Here is an 8,570-nt window from a genome sequence, read left to right on the forward strand (position 1 = left end):
AAGTCATCTGCCCACATTACTATGCAACAGCAGTTTTCAATGGACCATGTTTGAGATGAATGGAGTTCAGGATATGTCTATCACACATAACAAGGCACTAGAGATTAATGAGACCAGATGTCTCTAGGAATCAAGGAGAAAGAACAATAGAATATTACTCTGCTCTAACCGTTGACTTTTTCCCCCTCTCATGTTTGCTGGAACAAACGGAATAATTTAATTTAGTATACAAGCAAAACTACTCCAAATAATTCAGAAAGTGTTACATCCTGGTTTCTAGGTAACCGTCTAAACAGTCGGGACCCCGGCAGGAAATTCTAATCATCTGCTTTATCTGTTCAATTAACAAAAAATAAAAAATAAATAAAAATGAGCAATCAACAACAAATAAAAGAAGTTAAGAGAAGAAATGATCCATACAATACCAAAATAGTAAAATTGTAGAAGCTCCATAATTGGTGGGGGTTGGTCAACACATTAAAAACAAAACTTAAAGGAATTTAAATTTTGAGCTAAAGTAAAAATAATCCATTCAGATCTAGAGCACTGATTTTGCTATTGATAGAGCTGCCTTGGTAAATGCCCCGGATTTGGCCTTGCCCTTGAGAAGACGCCTTCTCAATGAGAAGCATCTCACTCCTAAAGCCCTAATTCCATCTAAAGCAAAGCAGTACTGAAAAGGCAAGCTATCAACACTTGCCTTCCAGTCCCCTGAACACCTCAGAAGCCAAAGGCGAGTGGATGAGGAAGAAATGCAATCACCCCTCTCACCAAGCTGATCAAAATGCCCCCTCTGTAGTAATCACCAGGCAGCTGCTGGGAAAAGAGCATTTAATCTAAATGTAAAACAGAACTGTACTCCTGACGGCCAGGCTTCAGTCCACTGAGGGGAAACATGCCTTACCTTTCTCTTCCCTGGAAATGAATCAGTGTGTTCAGCTTTGAAACTCATCAGCACACCCCTGTTTTCACTTTCCCCACAAACAGATAAGAAGTCTGTAATTTTGACTGAGAATGAATACCCTGCAGGCATGATGATTTGTGTCAGATAATGCAATTGGTTCCAACAGTGTGATGTGAGATCACAAACAATGTGAACAATCAATCTGCAAAATAAAATGTCTTCAGGTCCAGTACTATTCATCAACAGCATACAGAAAACAGCTCATGCACAAAACAACTCTAATTATGGGTAACCAGCTCAAATTATGCTGTTCGTTTGTTGACGGCATCATAGTGATCGAAATGGAGAAGTAGGCTCAGGAAGAGGCTACATTTTTAGTGTGGAAGTTTTGTGGGATTACTAGGTGTTTAGGAAAAAAATCTGCAATTCAGAGAGCGATTTCTCTGCCCGGCTTCACAACAATGCTAAGAAATGCATTTACCTCTGCAAACTTAACATAACTGCTTATCTAAAATGTTGCTTTACCGTGGTATTATGAGACTCAAACCACTAAAGACTTTTTACATTCTCTCTCTTCTCCTTAGTAAATGATATTTCTTCTGAGGAACTCTTCTCCCCAGTGCTGATGCTTTCTCCCATGGAGCTCCATTGGTGTGAAAAGCCTGGACCCTCTTCACTCCTTTGAAACACATTGACTGATACAGCTGAAAAGATTAAGTTAGGTGCAGGTTCAGCTCCTCCTCTTTCCTGTGGCTGAGTAGCCTGCAGAGGGCTGATGCTTTCTGTTAGTGCCCCTGCTCATACTTTTATCTGAGGCAGAGCTTCTAAGTTCAAAGGACTAACCTGAACAAAAGATTCCATCCCCCACCTCACCAGCTTTCCCATAGGCAACAGGAATTCTCTGAGGTGCCTTCAGGGTCAGGCACATAAAATGTGTCCAGCACTTCTGTGATGAGTTAAAGCAGTCATGTCCAGGGATCCAATATTAAAAAATTCATTCATTTTTCACAAAAAGATACATATTACAACTTACCTTTATCAGTTAAATAGGTGATACTTAGATTTCCTCTCTGCCTGATTCCTTGCCTTAATTCTCAATGTATTACCCTGTTAGAAAAGAAGATTTTTTATTGAAACTCAGAAATCTAAAGAGTTAAACCTTTATAAAAACTATATGAAAATGCTGAATAAGAATTTGAGTGTTTGGTTAGTTCTAGATTTGCTTTGCTGCACTTCAGACCATCACACTGAGAGAACAATATGAATTGGTGCTGAACTCAATGACTTCTAAATAGAATGACCATTTAATTCAAACCAGAAAACATTTTGAAAATTAAGGGAGTGAGAGGTGGGACAGTTAATAATGGCACTGGGACAAATGATGTACCCCAGGGATATTCCAGGAAATACGATCTATTGGACTCTGCATTTATATGAGAATTTCCAACCAGAGATTCTATGAATTCTCCATTTGTCCTTTTAGCCTTATGTTTTTTTCTCTCTTAATGTTCTACTGCAGCTGTCTAGCTTAAATGAGAAGCTCTATTAGCAAAGCTTTTAATTAACTCAGTGTTGTTTCAAGTATATTAAAATATCTGAACCATGTCTATGTCCACGCATCTGTTTATATCCCTATCTTTTCTCTAAGAAAGTTTGCTAAAAGTGAATATTTTACTTGTAATGAGGAAAAGGCTGAAAGGTTGGAGGCCCCATGAGACATCATGATAATTGAGGCCTGGGTTGCTTCATGATCAGCATTATCTGGAAAGCTGCCTTAGTTCTCCACTCCATTTTGAAGTTGACATAACCATCGTGTGTGGTATTGAGAACATCTGTTCCCATGATTCCCAAGAAGAGAATATCATGAATCACTGCTCCCCAAAAGGTTTGCATTTTGCTGAAAGTTGACTTCGATTTTACTCGAGGTCTTAAAAGTCCCAAAATACGTATTAGAAATTCACTTCCAAGATATTTGTAGTACACAATGTTTTGTAGCACCAGACTGATATGAGTTTCTCTGTTAGTTCATGAAAGTAAAAGCAATGGGAATTTTTAGGACAGTGGCATATTATTTCATTCTTCCTGCCCCCTCAGAAGACTCAATATTACTTGGAAGATTCCCAGGGAGTCTGTAACTCATAAAAGTTATCTTCTGCCATCAATGAAGTTTAAATTCTCTCCTCTAAGAAAAGTTAGCTATCTAAAATGTATCCATATGTATGCTATATTTTCATGTACTTGAGAAATTTCATTTTATTTCATAAAAATAAGAGTTGTAACCCTACATAAAGGTTGGGAATCTAATGATTTCCTCCATCCTTTGAGTGAGACAGGAATACCTTAGATGGAAATGTTTAGATTCAGTGGACCTGCAATGGCGTAGAATGAAAGAAAAAGTCCTTCTTAAATATTTTTCTTCCTCTTACTATAATTTGCTTTATAGATAACTATTTAACCTATTGAGCATCAAGCTCTTATTTGATGTGAAAAGGCAGCAAAATTAATGATATTCTAAAAATCGTTCCCACTCAGCTCCGAATTAGCCATTTCTCTAAGGAGCCCTGGTTCTTATTTTTGGGGAATGGTGTTAGAAACTAAGATCTTGGGCCTGGGTGAGCTCAATATTACTTGAGCTTCAAAGTTCTTTCAACAGACAGAGCTAAAAAATACATAAACATATGCTCAGCCATGTATATAAGCCTATCTATAGTTATTTCTTTATCATCTGTATCTATATTAAGTTAAACATGAGTTCTTATTGATGTCTCCAACTGTAATCCATACCACATAGTTCATTTTAGCCTTACTACCTTACTTATTCCCACTCCAACAGTGAGAAACTCAGCTCCCACCATCATCATCCTTTTACTTATTTGTTCAGTCCCATTATATGTGTGTAGCAATTTCATAATTAACATATACTCACTAGAGAAAAAAACTTCATCAGCTAGACTACAGTGTTTGTGTACATTTCCTTTTGTATTTAGTCTTACAGTTTCTAGTCAAAACACAATTTTTCAAAGTTACTTAGATTAGAGCTTTTCTTCTTGTCTTCAGTAAGATTATGCTATACACATGTAATACAGTCTGCATTCCATTTTAGGGTCCTGGATCTCCTGATTGATTTTTTTTTTTTTTTATACATTAAGATTCATTCTTGGATACTGTAAAGTTCTAAGAATTGTGACAAGCACATAGTGCCACTACCTTAAATATATCTCCTGTGCTTCTTAAGTATAAACAAAAGGTAAAAACTTTTACCTGCTCAAGTTTTTATTTCATTTATTATAAGCTCCTCACTAGTAACTAAATCAAATTAAAAGTATAAAAATGCTTTTAATTACATCATAAACACCCTTAAGTACTACAACTATAAAGAGATCATTGAAATGTGAAGAAAAGAGAATATTCCAAGGAAAAATCAAAACTATGAGGACAAGAATCCAAAAATGCTCCAAATGCAAATTCATAACTAATTCCCCAGTTTCCTATTTTTGTCTTACTTTCTGTGTTTTCAGAGCCAATTTTTGCCACCTTCCGTATTATTAAAACATGGACCTTTCCTCTCAGGACAGAAATGATTAGATCTGCAGATCTTTAAGAAAGAAGTGAGAATAGGTTGAAATAGGCCGTAGTAGGCATGGGGGTGACTTCCCTTCCCTGATCTATTAATGTCATTTCTGAAAACAGGAGAAACACATTTGGTGTGATACTATTGAGCTTATCCAGTTATTAATTGACATTCCAAAGAAAACTGGGAACTAAAGTGGAAACAAAATTGCTCAATTCTTCATCTCACAATCATATTCTAAATATGAAGTCTTCCATCATAAATTTAAAGACTTTTTTTATAGATTTAGTGAAATTTATCCTGGAGCTATGGAACTGGTTATATTTGCCATTGAGAAAAGGGAAGATCCCAAATTTTGATCAGTCTTTCAGCTCTCAGAAGGCCTCTCGTCTTAAATTCCAACAGCTGACTATAAATATGTTTTTAAAAACGTTTTCCTTCTATTTGTGGACACAGTCATGTACTTGATTTTTCATTGAGGTTAAAAGACACATGCATACTAAATTAGTTTATATTGCTGTTTATATTCCCACTAGCAAGCTATGAGAGTTCAAGTTGCTCCATATCCTCACCAGACTTTTTATTATTAATATTTTTCATTTTAGCCATTCTAGTGAATATGTAATGGTATTTCATTTTGTAAAATTTGAATTTCTCTAATGACTAAAGATGTTAAGTCTCTTTCTATGTGTTTATTGGCCAAGCATTTAGGTTCTTTACTAAAGAGTATATTCAAATCTTTTTCAAATTTATTATTTTAATTTAGTTGTCTTTTTATTAAAGAGTAGTTGTAAGAGTTTTTATATATATTTTGGATATAAGACTTTTATCAAATGTGTTTTGCAATATTTTTCTCATTCTGTGGCTTATCACTTTATTTTGTTTAAACTGTCATTTTTAGAGCAGAAGTTTTGATTTTGATGAAGTCATTGACATTCTATAAAAGATATAGCCATAGAGACAGAAAACAGATCAGAAGCTATGGATAGTGGGAAGGAATTGACCGCAAATGGACATGAAATAACTTATTGGAGTGGTGAAAATATCCTATATGTTGATTCTGGTGATGGTCACACGGCTATATACTGAAAAAGATGACAATTTTTTTTTTTCTGTAATGCATACCTGTATAAAACTAATTTAAAAATAAAATTAAATACCTGGTTGAAATTCTCACATTCTAATGGAATCATCTTCTCAGCTGTGCCTCACAATTCTGCCTTTATTTTCTTCCGCACACACTTGGGAACAAAAAACCCCCAGCATTTTCTTTTTTTAACGAGAGTGGGGTGGAGATACAATATCAGTCTCAGTACTGCCTTCCAAGCTCAGAACCCCAGAAAAAAAACAAGGGCAGCAAAACAGATCAGGGAATGCAGCTTGAAGAAATGGAGAAAAAGAAATAGGGGTTGGGAGGAGAGAGATTGAGAAAGGGAGGTGGGGTGAGAGAGAGACAGAGAGAAAGAGAGAGAGAAGGAAACAAAGGAAAGGAAAAAGAAAAGGAAGCAGGCCATATAAGTATGTTAGCCATTAAAATCCATAACCTTATTACACATTTCTTCACAATTCCTTCCATTAAACCATTTAACCAACTCAGACATTTCAACAGGATAAACTCTATTGTGTTCTTTTCTCATACCCAGTGCTCTTCAGGGTTGTCATTTATGCAGGAAAACTGTTTTTTTTATAGCTGATCTAAAGAAAGTATCAGATGGTAGCCAGAATAATGCATCTTTTTCCCTATTAGATGCATTGTTTCTCTTACTTAATGCCAGCCTTAGACAGACTGTATTTTCAACAAATGGAATTTTATACAAACTGTCACTTCAGGGTCCAAAAGGATTTGTCTCTTTTAGAAAGCAATTTCTAACCTCAAGATTACAGTTTATATCGCTTATATCCTTTCCTTACTAGAATACAGAAGGCCTCTAGGGCATAAGAGTAGGTGTTTTGTATGTATGGATTAAACTAATCATTTTGGGTTATCAGTTTTTCATTTATACTCTACCACAGCTAGACTAAAACTTTAAAGAGATGAGCCAGTATTCTTTTGGAAATTTTTAAATGACAGAGATAAGATAAAAAATATATACTATATACTTATGGGAAAAATATCTTTAGGCACGTGAAAATTAGAACCACAAATTGTACAGATTGTGCTAGTACCTAGTTGTGTGATTTTTACTTTTAACACTCAGTGGGCCTGAAAGTATTTTACCAACCTATCGCCAACAATAAAATCCAACGACATAGAGGGTTGTTTACGTGAATATTTCAGACAATTGCATATGTAGATGCTACAGATATAGCCTTACTTATTAAACATAATTTTACTCAGCAAAATGACTATGAATCATCAACACTCTATTTTCACTTGGGCAGCTATGTTAGTTCCATGTGCTGAATGAGAAAGTATTTGTTAAACTTGTGGCACTAAACATAGATTCTTTCTCTAAAAACTACTCCTAAGCCAAGCATCAGAGTGACTCTTGCTATCTGTCCCTTTCATTTTTTGCATTTTTCCTCATATTAAACCTCACAACACTTCCATGCTCCCCTAGTCCTCTCAAACTTTTTATGACAGGAAACATGGTAAGTTGAAAGTACTTTGCAGAGTATTTTCTTTTTGCTAGAGAAAGAACTGAAAAATATATTAATTTAAACACAAAATAACATTGGATTGTGCGTTGAAAAACTTTCTTCAAGAGCTCATTCTATCTGGAACTTGCTAAGGAACTTGAGGCTATTTACATAACTGGAATGTCTACTTTTTTATCTTAAAAATGTGGAATTTGGACTAAATGATTATTAAATTTCCTTTTAGCACCAACGTTCAGTCTGCCTTATCCCACATATGTCTCTTTCAGTGTAGTATCAATAAAGTAGGGACCCCTTCTCCCCAAGTGACAGGATATACAAGTGGCCCATATAATATTTTACAACCACTCCTGATCCTTTCCAAGAGGATCAAAAAGAATTTTAAAAAGAGTTGGAGATCAAGAGACCAGCCTAACTGCAACTAAAACAGGCGGGAAAACAGCAGAATTTTGTGGTAGCAGTGTTGTAATTATAACCTGCGTATCTTCCACAAAAGGAGACCGTGGGGTAAATGTTGGGCAGCCAGAGTATGAATAGGGTCCCTTGGCTGTTCAACAGCAAGGGGGGTTGGGGCGGGGCGGTGGTTGGCCCTGTGCCAGAGAGCTATGGGAGAGGATGGCTTCTACAACTTGCTTAATAAAAAAGGGGCTCTGCGTTGATTTGAAAAAGAGATTAGTTAGACACACACACACACACACACAAAGACAAAAACGTGTCAAGAACAATATAAAACTTTTCTTCCACACAAATTCTAAAAATGTGTCATCAAATACATGACTCTTTTCAACTACCAAAATGAGCTGGAAATAAATCATTTAGGCAAGGAAAACAGGATTACTGAGTTTAAAATAGCTATCAGGAAATTGTTTTCTGTTATCTCAAAACTAAATTCTGAGTGACACGAACTCAGAGTGAATGAAAATATTTCAAATGTGCAATCAAATGAAAATGCTATAACTTCACAGAATATTCTTGTTGGCACCTGTCTTTCCCGCCCTATATTTGATCAACTAGAATTATTCTTTTTAAAGACTTTATTGCTGTGAATACCCTCCTGCACATAGTTGAGATCCCCATCACCTTTGTTGCTTGTGTCATGCAGAGCCTACCAATGTGGTCTGCTTAACACCAGTGTTCACCTCATTCTTCTCTTAGTGTTCTCTCTATCCAATAGCCTTCACTCTTTCGAGTGAGAGACGATTATATCCCAATTTTCTCACCTGCCTTCTTTGTCTAAAGCAAAGCACAACCACTTTACATACCCGAAGCCCTTCCTTAAAAGTCTAAAGACAACAAAAATAAAGCAATAAGTAAAGTAGGCGTTATAACAAATCTTTACAATCCTGGTAGGACTGGTCCCTGGCCGCTATGTAAATGTGAATGGGCAAGGTGGGCTCATCTGAAGATGCATTTACCATCTTCCTTACCATTTACTTCCTTCCTTCCTTCCTTCCTTCCTTCCTTCCTTCCTTCCTTCCTTCCTTCCTTCCTTCCTTC

The sequence above is a fragment of the Pteropus alecto genome, unplaced genomic scaffold (genome assembly GCF_000325575.1).
Source record: "Pteropus alecto unplaced genomic scaffold, ASM32557v1 scaffold20, whole genome shotgun sequence".
Taxonomy (NCBI): Eukaryota; Metazoa; Chordata; class Mammalia; order Chiroptera; family Pteropodidae; genus Pteropus; species Pteropus alecto.